This window comes from Tupaia chinensis, unplaced genomic scaffold (assembly GCF_000334495.1).
Source record: "Tupaia chinensis unplaced genomic scaffold, TupChi_1.0 Scaffold000088_1, whole genome shotgun sequence".
Lineage (NCBI taxonomy): Eukaryota > Metazoa > Chordata > Mammalia > Scandentia > Tupaiidae > Tupaia > Tupaia belangeri.
This window is the reverse complement of record NW_006159550.1, coordinates 1,518,106-1,531,424: the sequence shown is the minus strand read 5'-3', so window position 1 is coordinate 1,531,424 and position 13,319 is coordinate 1,518,106. Positions and strand designations below refer to the sequence as shown.

At 40.2% G+C, this 13,319-nt stretch overlaps 1 pseudogene; it reads right to left on the bottom strand.

The window, feature by feature from the left end:
• LOC102499826 (myosin regulatory light chain RLC-A-like) overlaps positions 1-12,618 on the bottom strand; it is a 15,360-nt pseudogene extending 2,742 nt beyond the window's left edge.
• Positions 12,619-13,319: the final 701 nt, after the last annotated feature.

The following is a 13,319-nucleotide window of genomic DNA, read 5'->3' as shown; positions in this document are numbered from 1 at the left end:
CTAGCTCGTTTGTTGGAGGCTGAATTATTAGTAGAAAATCTTCATTCCCTTAAAAATCTAGTTCACTGTAGCCATGTGGAAACTTCTCCTGAAGGCCCGGCTCCTTCTGCCTCCCCAATTGCTTCTTCATCAAAGTAAGTAAAAGCGTATCTGATGACACCTTCTGGATCTGTGCCATTTAACTTCTCACCAGACATTGTGAGAACCATGGTGAAATTGATGGGGCCTGGAGCCTCATTCATCATGGCATCCAGATACCCAATTGTTGGGTTCTTCCCCAGTGAGACAAGCATACCGTGCAAATCTTCCTTGTTGGTGAAACCATCTCTGTTCTGATCAGTCATGTTGAAAGCCTCTTTAAACTGCATCTGTGACTGCTCAAACATGCGAACACACTGGGTGTTACACACTAAGGGCGCTTCTTGGTGGTCTTGGTCTTTGCCCTTTTGCTTGAGATGGTGGTGCTTAAATTCCTGCATGGCCACGAGAATCCGAGCACCTCAGTGATCCCCTCACTGTCGTTACCACCACCCTCCTACTTCTACCGCTGAAAGTCAACATCTCCAACTGAAACCAGAATTTTTGAGAACCATTGAACTGGATAAATAAAAAATAGGAACTGAACTTAGATTCGCTGTTATTTTTACTTCAGTTATTAACTGAACAAAATGCATAAGTGAACCTAATATTCAATTTTAAATTATCTATAAATAAAAATGACACATAGGGGCTGGCAGGTGGCATGGTGGTTAAAGGTGCTGGACTCACACATGGCTGAGCACGATTCAAGTCCCAGACCTGCTGGCTTGCTTTCTCACTTTCTGTCTCCCTATCTCTCTCTGATCAAACTGGAAAATAATAATAAAATAAAAAAAAAATTTAAAAAAATAATTCTTAAAAAATGAAATAAAATAACAAACGTTCCTTGAATGCTTATTTTGTGCCAACTCTTAGCTAACAACTTTGCTTGTTTTGCTATAGCCGAGAAGTTGTTATCCTATGCTCATTTTACACACAGAACCCCTGTGGCTTAAGCAGTACAGTATAAATAGCGATGCACATGCACAGCTGGCACTGGGAGAGCCAGGTTGGAAAGCAGCAAGCCTGCTGATATGGGGGACTCTGTCCTAAACCAGGAAGTCACAGGACAGCTTCCCACTGGCTGACACATTCAGACACTCACTAAGCCAAACTGTGCAAGAACCCATTGTACCGTATCTTATTGGATTCTGATTTGAGCAATCATTTTTCAGTCCCTTTTACAATTCAGGAAATGACGGTGTGAGAGGTAAAGTGGCTTAGCTGTGAATATCGCAGCTCTAAAAAATGAAGCAATGAGTTGGATTCTGGTGTCTTTACGGCTCTAGTACAGAGATTTGAGTTCATCTATACTTCACTCTGTGGTATACTAATTATAGTGCAACCAGATCCCTCTTTTACTTCACTTCACTTTTGACTCTCAGCATTTTTTAAATTAGAGTTGGGTTTTGTTTTTGTTTTTGTTTTTCTGTAGGGTACATGTGCTTGCCGGAGAGACAGAAAGCAAGAAATCACTCCCCCAGGGAGGATGGTCACACCACAGCCCCTTCTTCTCCATTCTCCTCTCAAGATTTTGGGCACCCAGCATGAGTTTTAAGTTGCCGGGTCCAGGACTTGAACCACAGTCAACTATGTGAGAGTCCAGAAACATAACCAGTGCACCATCTACTGGTCCTTTGACTCAGAATTTCTCATCCAGATTGCCATTGCTCTTCTCTGTCATGCCTGACCTAGTGTGTTTCAGATAGGTCCTTGGCTACGTATATTTCCATGAAAAAAAGAAATAACTTTTTAAATGTCTATTTTTAACTTACTTAACTGCTACTGTATTATAAATAAAACTCTGAGTTTCTTCAACCCTGCAGTTTCCGTAATCCATCTATATGGCTTTGAATAGCTGCTCATTCTGCATAGTATCTTACCACGTGTACCTACTGGACACTTCGGCTTTCTTTAAAACATGACTACAGCCGGAAGCAACAACCAACCACAGACAGAAGCTTTTAGGGACCAAAGTTTTTTAAAAGTCTATTTTCAGCAGGGAATTTCTGAATCATAAGATACCACTTTAGTAACTTTATTAAGTATGGCTGTATAATTTTCCAGGGTCTATAAAATGCGGACTCTTCCCCATGGAGGGTGAGGATGAATATTTTCCCCACCTCTGAAGCCACTTGGTATTGTGACACTTTCTAATTTTTGTCACTGTGATGGATGTAAAGCTTCCTCTTTGCTTTGTGATGTCTTTGCTTAAATTGTATTCTTTACAGAGTTTTCTTTTTCTTGTTAATTTATACTTTCATATCGCACCATGAACCTTTCATTTGTGTTAAATATCTTCTCTTATTCTTTTATCCATTAATTACCTTTGTCTAATGTTCCTTCCTTGAAGAATGACTTTTATTTTACATGTCGAGAAATTGGTCAATTTTTCCCTTCTATGGTTCATGAGTTTTGGATCTGTATTATAAATTTTCATCCAAAAAAATCAGGAAGATATTCCTTTGCATTTTTTCTACTAAATTTTGTATTTTGCCTTTCGCATTTAAGCTCTCCTTCACCTGGATTTCACTTTTATATATGATGAGTTTTTATTTTTTCCATACGGTGAGCCAGTTTTCCTAAGAGTTTCCACTAGAAAATACATTTTTATTCACTGGTTTGTGGCATCACTTTTAATCAGTTCCCATTTATACCAAGTTGTCTATTCCACTGTGTGGCTTCGTTTATCTTGTGCCAACAGAACATTATTTTTTAATAATTTCATTTTGTAGTATTTCCTAATGACTTGTAGAAAAACTATACCACCCATTCCCTTTCCAAACACTGGGACTATTTTCTTTTTTTTTTTTTCACAATTTGGGTAAAGTACTTGGCAGAGGTAGTCTATGTTATTTTATTTTTAATTTTGCAAGAGGACACCTGTACTCGCCAGAGAGGAACACACAGAGAGAGGGAAAGTGACAACACACCTCCCATGATGCATGGTCGTGCCACAGTCCCTTCTCTTCCATGTCTCTACCTTGTTGGAATTTAGAGTACACACACACACACACACACACACACACACCCCTAGCATGTTCTTCAAGCCATCAGGACCAGAACTTGAACCATGGGGTAAGCCATGTGGGATCCATTTCACTTAACCACTAAGCTGTTGGGCAGGCCCAGACATTTATGCTTGTCTGAGAAAGATGAACTTTCTCTGTTACTAGTACTGACGTGAGGGTGGAAAGAAGGGCAAGTCTGGCCTTATTTGTCTCTGCTGCCCTTGCAGCCAGAGCTGCTTGTTTGCATCCCTGAGTTGAAATTTCCACAAATTTTCTTCTTTCAGGTACTTTCTCCTCTTAGACTGCTACCTGCTCACTCTTTTGCCTTCCATTATTAGTTTTTTTTTAATCTGAGAGCATCAACACCTATCTTGTTTTGGTTTCATCTCTAGAGTTGGTTTTGGTATCAAGAGCCAACATCTTAAATTAGTTCTCTTCTCATCTGCCAACATAGAGATTTAAAACTTAGTCTGTTTGCCTCCAAAATCCGTGTTCTATGATGTCATATATAGAGAGGATTTAGGGCACTGAAACAACTAGAATTCCAGATGCTATCTTGAAATAAGAAGCAAATAAGCAATTGATTTCCTAGAGAAATTAAAGGGTAGATATTGTTTTTGTTGTTGTTTTCTGACCTAGATGTCATAATGAAACCTCATTGCCAAAATTTTTGAAGACAAGTTATTGTAAACTATAGATAACCACCATTTAAACTATGGTATATTTTCTTCCAGTTTATTTGTATTAATTTTTCAAGTCATAAGGAAAAGCAATTTACATTTCTCCTTTTTAAAAAAAAGATTAAAGAAAAAAGAAGAAAAATTCTAGTAGAGTTCAAAAGGAATCTAACTTCAATCTTAAAGGCAGAGCTATATCCTACCGAGATCTTGGCATGGATACCATCCAGCTCCTTCGAAAGTCCTGTCTCATGTCAGTGATTTAAAAAGTCACTCAAGATCCATGTCCTATGTCAGTTCAAAATAAATGTAGAAGACCCCCAAAATGTGGCTACTGTTAGAAGGACCTTCTATTCTATTTGGTCCCAGAGTGCTCGACTGCAGCAATCTCAAATCCATAGGCTTGTATTTGGGAGGTAGTCTTCATTGGACTGAATTTCTTAATATAATTGCCCTTTCTAGCATTATATTTAGTTGTTTAATGAATAAACTGTCCTAAAAAAATAAACGTTGGTTTGGCAAGATTTTTTTTTTTTTACTTTACAAGAAATTTAATTTAATAATTAAAGTATAGAAATAATGGCCAGAGGGTGGCCCAGCGAAAACACAATTACACCCACATGGAAAGTCCCAGCTTCATGTCCTGAGGTCTGACTGAACACACCAGGTGGATGCATGTGTGCTCGTGATCAGGGCTGGTTGAGGCTAGGGGTGGATTATGGCATGAAGACCCTATTGTGGATGCTTTCTAACTCTTTCTCTCTCTCAGAAGAAATTATATATATATATATATATATATTACACACTCACACACACACACACACGCACACACCAGTACTATTGCTTATTGGCCATGACGTATATCAGTCATTAACTTTACTTAAGAAAAACTCAATGGAAAATTCAGATCTTCATTATATAGTAGATGGTTCCACTGGCAACCTAAGGCTACCACATATGTTCTGAAAGTTATGTGTAGATTATGGTACAGACTTTTCTACACTTCAAAGTGGGTGACTCTGTCTTAGTCTCCACTGTGACTACGGTATAGCATAAGCAGAAAACGAGGGAGAAGCATGAAGGAAATAAAGCCCACTGGTCAATGATTTCATGTAAGGCTGACATGTGTTTTCTGGCAGCTAAAGTGACATGTACTAAAACAACTTGACTAATGTAAAACTTGGTGAGGTCTATACTAATTTTTCTATGGGAAAATGAATTTCTAGGGAGTCCAAGGCAGAAGAAACCAGCCCTCACTCCTTTTTCCACTGGCCTCAACTAACAGGCTTATGTTTGATTAAGGAATCTCCCAGAATGGTTCTCAATTTCTTCTTTTTCTGTTTTACTATAGCAGCTTTACTGAGATAGAATTCACAACCCATACAATATTGCCCAAGTGTACAGTCCAGTGGTTTGGGGTATATTCACAGAGTTGTGTAGACCATTGCCGCAGTCAATTCTGGATTATTTCCTTCACCCCAACAAAAAACCCTGTACCCCTTTGGGGTCACTCCTCCTTAGCCCCCAAGCTCCCCAACCCAAACCCAGGCAACCACTAATTCCCTTTGTGCCTTTTACAGATTTTCCTACTGTAGGCAATATAAAAGAATAGTACATGCTGTGGCTTTTTGTGTCTGCCTTCTTTCAATTAGCATAAAGTTTTCGCAGTTCCTTCACGTTGTAGCATGTATCAATACTTCATTTCTTTTGAATGCCAACTAATATTTCATTGTATGAAAATACCATACTTTACCCATTCATCAAGTTTTTCTACCTTTGGCTTCTATGCAACCTACTTCTATGAACATCCGGGTGCAAGATGCTGTGTAGATGTGTGCTTGCATTTCTCCAGGGCTCACACTTAGGAGAGTTTATGGAAGATGCAGCAGCTCTCTGTTAAACTGCAAGAGCTCCCATGTTTTGAGGCAGGTCATTTTTCATTTTTCAAAAGATATTTACTCAGCAATATCCCTGCTCCCCATCTACTTCAGTACTCTGTTACATCCTCTCACACAATGTTAAATTTAGGGTTTTGTAGTTATTGGATTTGGATTCTGTAGTATTTGGATGTAGATTTCACGGGGGCAACAGTAATAGCTGTGTTTCACCATTAGCCATATCTAATAAGCTCTCTCTCTATATATATAGATAGATAGATAGATAGATAGATAGATAGATATAGATAGATAGATATAGATATATATAAAATGAATGGATGAAATCAGGGTCTCTATTTTCTCTAAGTGTAAATGCTGATATATGAAGGCATTTTATATATTAATAATGCATCTGAATTAGTAGTTTTAGCCTGAAAATTTCCAATGACATTTTTCTTCTTTTTAAAGTTTATTTATTTACTTATGCCATGAGATAGAGAGAGAGAGAAAGGAAGACATTCCTAAAAGTGTCTTCACAATGCAAGCTACCCTTGGCTTCATCCAATCTGGATCATGGGCATGTCCACACATGCCCCACGGGATGAGAACCCGGGACTTTCCCATCTGCACTTAGCATTGCAGAGTGTTGCATTACCACTGTGCTATTGGTTGGCATCTTTCCTTAAACTTGCTCATAATTCTGAGGCACATTATCCAAGCAATCATCAAATGCACTATCCTCGAAGATCACTATACGTAAGGCGGACGTCACAGGACTGAAGAGCTTGACTGACAGAGAAGGAAAGGCTGAGCCCCTGCCCACACCTACACTACCGACCACTGAACCTGTCTCACCTTTTGCCTGCTTCTAGGATGCAAGAGAATATGGACCACCCTGTCTCATTACACTGTGATGTGGCAGACCAAGATAACCAGACACTAGGGAACCAGCAGTTAGCGTAATAGCTATGTCGCTGGAATCCCACGTAGTGGACTGCGGTTCGCGTACCAGACCCAGTAGCTTAAAACTCACGCCGGGCACGTGTGCGTGCATGCCCAAGATCCCGAGAGGAGAATGGAGGAGAAGGGATTGCAGCATGACCATCCCCCCTGGGGGGTGATTTCTCGCTTTTTGTCTCTATGTCTCTCTCTGTCTGTCTGGCGAGTGCACGTGCCCTATAGTGAAAAAACTTCTCAAAACAAACAAACAAATAAAAAAAACAAAACAAACAAACAAAAAAAAGATAACCAGACACTATTGCCTTCCTCGTCACAGTAGTGCATACTCATGAAATATTGTTTGGCCTGAATATAATTTACTCTTGTGATTCTCTCATTTAAAAACATGGACTTCATTTGTTATTGTTTGTAGAATTTACTACAATAAACATAGAAGACAATTTGACTCCGTGCATGTGTGTACACACACCACACACACGGACACACACACACACACATATATGCATCTCTCTTGATCTGACAAAACTACTTCTAGGACTTGACTTTTAAGAGAGAAACTAAGAAGGAGGGGTGTAAACATTTTTAATTGAAAAAAAATTGCATCATATTTTAGTATAAAAACTGCAACGACATCACTCTTTTATTCATATGACTTTAGGAATGACACGGTTTTATTGGCAAAAGAAATTATGTGAAAAACAAACATGAATTTTCAAGTGTAACTGCATCTTGTTCCATAGACAGAGCTCTTGGTTCTCAAAGCATTTCTCCTTCCTAATGATATCAGGAAGTCTTTGGAAACTTCTGGAGATACTTCCCTGGCTGCTTAGAAAACTAATCTTTGATTCCAGTGTTTTGTTTTCTGAAAACTAAATGTGTCATTTCTGAATACTGAAATATAAGAATCAAAACAAGTGTCAATGTTAAGAGTGAAATAGGAATGTGTGTACTTTCACAATGTTTAGTCTCTTAATCTTGAGGAGAAAGAATCTGAATATGTTTTTTTAAAGAATTATTTATTTAATTTTTTAAAAATGTACTCATTCATTGATTTTAATTTGACCAGAGAGAGAGAGACACACACAAACACAGAGAGAGAGAAAAAGAGAGGGAGAGAGAGAAGTGAGAAAGCAAGCCACCAGGTCCAGGACTCGAACTATGGTCATGTGGGAGTATCCAGAGCCTTAACCACCACACCACCTGTTGGTCCCAGAATCTGAATATGTTTTATAAGTACTCAACCAAGATTTTCTGGCTGGACTGACAACTGTGTGTTAAAACAGTAGAAGAGGAAGCAGAGATATCGTTGTGGCTCTGATCACCCTAAATTTGCCTTCCAGAGAGGTGTAAAGTGTGGGAACATGATTAATGCTGCCTGGGAGGGAGGTGTGGCAATCTCTGACTCTCTGACTTTAGACCCACCGTCAGTTTGTAGGAGGCAGAGGGAATATGAGGCATCAAATTCTTAATCGTGAAAGCAGGAAATTGGTTTAAATTGGGCAATGCACCTTCAGATTGTTTAAATAAATAGAAACAAAAAAAATCAAACAATATTTGCAAGATTGGGACCAGTCTAAGTTCTCAGACATACCTGCAATCCAGAGACACCACTGATTGTCTCTGATTTGGTTGGAAAATGGAAACATACACTTCGACAATAACAAATAGCATTTGGGGACTCACTGATTTGAGTTTAAGTCGCCATTTAAGTGGACCCTTTACCCCTAAGCTATCAGAACAGTGCAGCCAACAAATTTGTCTGTGAGGGGGAAGCAGAGGAAATGTATTGGATCATTTGAAATAAAATCCCTTGCAGCTGACCCATGAGAGGTGCTGATGGCTTCCAGATGGAGCTCTGTCCAGTTCCCATTGGCCAGATGTTTGGGCCTGTCCAGCAGGATTGTTTTGTGTGTGGAGTGGGGAACCATGGAAATAGCATCAAGATTGACCAAGGGCTTACCCCTGAAATAAGAAAATTCCAGGCAGAGGTGTGGTCTATAGCTTGAAGCTTATTCAGTGCACCGACTGGCTTCAAACTCCAGCTCCAGCCCATCAGAGCTCTGTGCTTTTGTGCAAATTTAAACTTTCCGAGAAGGGTTACCTCATCTATAAGATAGGGATAGATAACAGGAACATAGCTCTACAGAATTGTTGTGAGAAACACAAGGAGTGATCCATGTGTCATGCTGAGTAAAGAGCCTTTAACAAATGCTAGCCATATAAATGATATCATCATCATCATCACCTGTTATACCCTGAGTGCCACAAATACGAAAATGCCTAGAGCATGGTCAGGTCCTTTAGGAATTCCAGCCAACTGTGTGAGACGGAAGAACGAACAATTCAGTGCCCAGCAGGATGAATGCTGATAGGGAGATGCACACAGCACTTTAGGGAAGGGGAAACAAAAGTGACATGTATACCACACATCATTGCCATACACTGTTGTCAAGCTTAATGGTGCATCTTAGTCTAAAAGATCCCCGGGAAGTCCCCTTAACAGATGAGGAAACTAAGGCCAAAGCAGCCCAACTTCACATAGCTGCTCTACGGCAATGCTCTTCTTGTCTAAATTTGTTCTCTCTCTCTCTGTAACAAGGATGCTACCATTCCAGCACCAAAAATGCCTAGATGGGAAAAGTGACAAAAACGGATCAGAAAATGGTTCACAGGCCAAGGGAAATATTCTTATTCTAGATGATTAAACACAAGTTTGCTGAAGCCAGCCACAATGCAGTAATAGCACAATACTCTGTAATGCTGGAAGCCATATAGAGATCAAGGTTCCATTTCTGAGTCACCTTGTCCCTTGCCTTGAGTGCTTGCAAATGCCTGTGATCCTGATGGCTCAGGGACAACTGGTGGCATAAGATCTAGTCAAAGGTCTTATTTATTGCTCTCAAAAGAGAGAGGAATGGAGGGATGGAGAAAAGGGAGATGGGGGGAGGAAGGAAACTAAAAAAGGAAGGAAGGAAGGGAGGGAGGAAGGAAGGAAGGAAGGAAGAAAGGAAGGAAGGATCAATTTTAAAATAAAAGAGTTGCTAAGTAGGCAAAGACTATTAAGATACCAGGTGGTGGGGACTGTAGGTTTAAAAGTATAAAATTGTGAAATAGCAAGATATCCAGAGAACTGTAGTAGTATTAGGTCTAAAAAGCAGGTTCTGTGTGTGCAGGTGGAGGTCTGGGTAGCACCAGGAGAAACAAGTGAGACTGGGAAAGTTGGCAGGCTGGATCCCAAGAGGACCTTGTTGGCAGAAGAAAGTGAGTTTGTTTTCTCTCATTTACTCATCATCTTGCTTCCCATGAGCAGCAGGGTGGGCACTCGGAGAGTCTAATCTGCAACAGTGGAGGGAGCAACTACAGTTCATGGGAATTACATCCAGTTGGAAGATCTCCCCCCCGCCATCTCCAGGTGCCCAGTGGGAAATAAAAGTGCACGCATTTGAATGCAGTATTTCTTTAGCTGTTTCCAAAAATAGTTCTGTCCCCACTCCACACACACAAGGATACATGAATTCACCAGAAAGACAAAGACAGAGAAAGAGGGAGAGGGAGAAAGTGTCCCCTGATAAGGTGTGGCCACATCACAATCCCTTCTCCTTCATTTCTCCACCCTGTCGGGACTTGGGTAGGCATGCACACACATCCAGCCTACTTCTGAAGTTATGGTGTCTGGGACATGAACCACACAATTGGCCATGCAGAATCCAGTTCTCTTAACTACCAGGCCATGGGCCCAGGCCCCACAAATAGTTTTAAGCACCTATTTTGTAGACGGCATAGCTTTAAGTAAGAGGTGTACTTGTGTATGAATGGAACACACAGATTTCTGTCTCACAATTGAAGCTCACAACTGTATCAAGAGAGGCAGGAACTAAATGTCCAATGAGTGTCATGTGAGATAGCAGTAAGCTTATTCAGGGCTAGGTGGGACAGTAGCTGTGATTTTAAATGGAAAGGTACAGGAGGTCTCACTAAAAAAGGAGAGAGAGGAGCAAAATGTATAGGCTCTCGGGGAAAAGAAATTCCAGACAAGAAAACAACCTGCTCAAAGGCTGAGCAAGTGTGCACCTGATGAATCTGAGGACCAGAAAAGATCTGCTCTTGTCTGAGGCCAGGAGAGTGAAAGGGAGAGAGAGCAGGAGTCAGAGAGGTGCTCCCTCATTGAAGAGAGGCCATTGGCAGACTCTGATTAAGTGGCATAGTCTGTCTCAGGTTCGAAGTGATCTCCCTCTGACTTCTGTTGGACTTTAAATTCACAAAACTTAAAACTGAAGCTGGATACCTCAAAGTTACACTTGAATGTCTAAATCAATGGCTCTTATGCTTTTTGATTATGAGTCCTGGGAAGAAACACTAGTTTCCCTATGATGACCAGGACAGACACACACACATATAACTAAAACAAAATTACACTTACACTACTTTCTCACGCTGCACAGGATGGGCTCTGATCTTTTCTATCTTGGTGGAGGTTAGCCTATTTCATTTTTTAAATGTCTGGTTGCCATCCAATCTGATTTTATGAGTGCATCTGTAACAACCTGAAGTTTTAAAAACTCATGGAAAACAATCTTTAGACAAATGTATGTCTATCAAGGCAGTCAGTACCAGTCTGGATGCTGGGCGCTGGACAAGGTTGTGACCCATTCATTTTAACGTGATGGAATTAATGTTAACATGAAGTCCAAACAGTAGTGCTGGAGACAACCAGTGATAATACCTAGGTAATTCCCAAGACTCTAGAGTGAGCTATCAGAGCAGACAAAGTGATGTTGGATATTAAGTGGAAAAGAACATGTGTTAGTAGTGTGCATTAGAAATCATATGTGAATAAACTAAGTTAAAAGTTAAAGAATGACATTTTATGGCCACCTTCAAGGCCTGTTGGTTAAAGTGACTGGATCTCACATAGCTGAACACGCAGTTTGAGTCCCAGACCCGGCAACTTGAGAAACAGGCCAGACACACACATGTGTGTACCCAGAACCCCAAAAGGAAGAGAAAGGATTGCTACATGGCCATCCTCCACTGGAGATGCTTTCTCTTTACCTCTTTACCAGACTTTACCTCCATTTCCCTCTCTCTAATAAGTTTCCACGCTCTCTAACAAAAATTAGAGAGAGAGAAAGAAGAAAACATTAGGCCCCACTACTGCAGCATGTGTTGTTAATCCACTGTGTTTCACCGTCCATGACCACATGGGAAACCCAGGTTTGATTTCCAGTCCAACCCAAAGGCCAAGTGGAACAGTAAGTACCTGTAGTCCCAACTGGAGGACTAAGGTAGAAGGACCGTCACATGGTAAGAGCCTATGTAATAAATAAATTAATTAATTTAAAGTTTAGTTTTTCCTATGCCTGTGGCAGGCTACTGGATGCTGATTTTTTTCTTTTTCTTTCTCTTTCATCATAGAAGGCATTTAACTTACAGATGACAATTTCTGCAGCCTTAGAGCATGCATAGTACACTGGACACCATGCCTAACAGCAGTGCTCCTGGGTGCGTCTAGGCTATAGGAAAAGGGATTGCTAACACGGCTGGACCTCTAATCAGTCGCTTTTTAATTTATTCCAGGATAACATTATTTATGTAAGGTTGAGTGACCCTTCTTTCGGCTCTTAGCCACCCTTTGAACTTCTGCCCATGTATATTATCAACCTTCAGTTGATATGCTGAAATATTTGGATGCAGAGTTTATAGCAGGGACTAAAGCAGGGGGTGTCATACATGACAAGAAAGGCTTTTTCTAGTTGGAGTTCTGGCAGGGATCAGAGTGAAAGTGATGGAAGGCTTGGGGAGAAGCCCAATCCTGTCAGTTATTATAGCCAACTTGGCAGACTCCATAGGTTTAGAGTTCAGATGAGCTCTGTGTCCATAGACCTTTGAATACTTGTCAAAGGAACTAACCTTACTCTGATATTTTCTGAACTTCAACACCTCTGGTTGCTCTAGAGCCAAACTTCTTGTTACAACCAGATCCTCCTTCTTTCCCAAAACAACAATAACAGTCATTGAGTTCCAGTCCTAAGTGTCACACCTAAACACACAGAGAGTGGCAAGAAAGGGGACAGAGTGTGTGCTGCACTTTACCGGATGGAGAATGTTCTTACTTGTTCTGCTTCCCGAAAGCCATCTAGGGGACTTGTTTGTCTATTTTTTATTATTTTCTATGTGTGTTTTTATAGCTATTAGAGTGATGCAAACTAAAAATGGCTTCTATACAACATAATCCTTTGAATGAAAAATTGTTTTCTTTCCTCCTGGAAGATTTAGTCTGATTTTTTCGTATTCTGTCCAAGGGACATGGTTATTTATTGACTTGTGTTTTATAACTGAAGCGTGTGTCTGTGTATGTGTGCAAAATAACTCATGATCTACATATACACTAAAGTTACTTAAGTAGTTAAAATTCCAGGATCATTTTTTTTAATATTAGAATTTGTCTTAGGTAAATCCTCAGAGGAAATACAAGATTTCCCAGAGAAACTAGGTTATCTGGCAGCCGGTAATACTAAGTAAAGAAGAAGAATATCTAGGAAGGAATATGAGCTTCTGAGTAGACCCATTGTTTTTATGTTTTACAGATCTCAGATATTCATCCTAGGGCTTTGTAGAGGTCTGGGCAAGTCTCCGCCTGGATCTAAATTATCTCCAATGCACACATTTCCTTGAGAACATTCTTATTGAAACCACATTGCCAGCCTTTAAGTCCC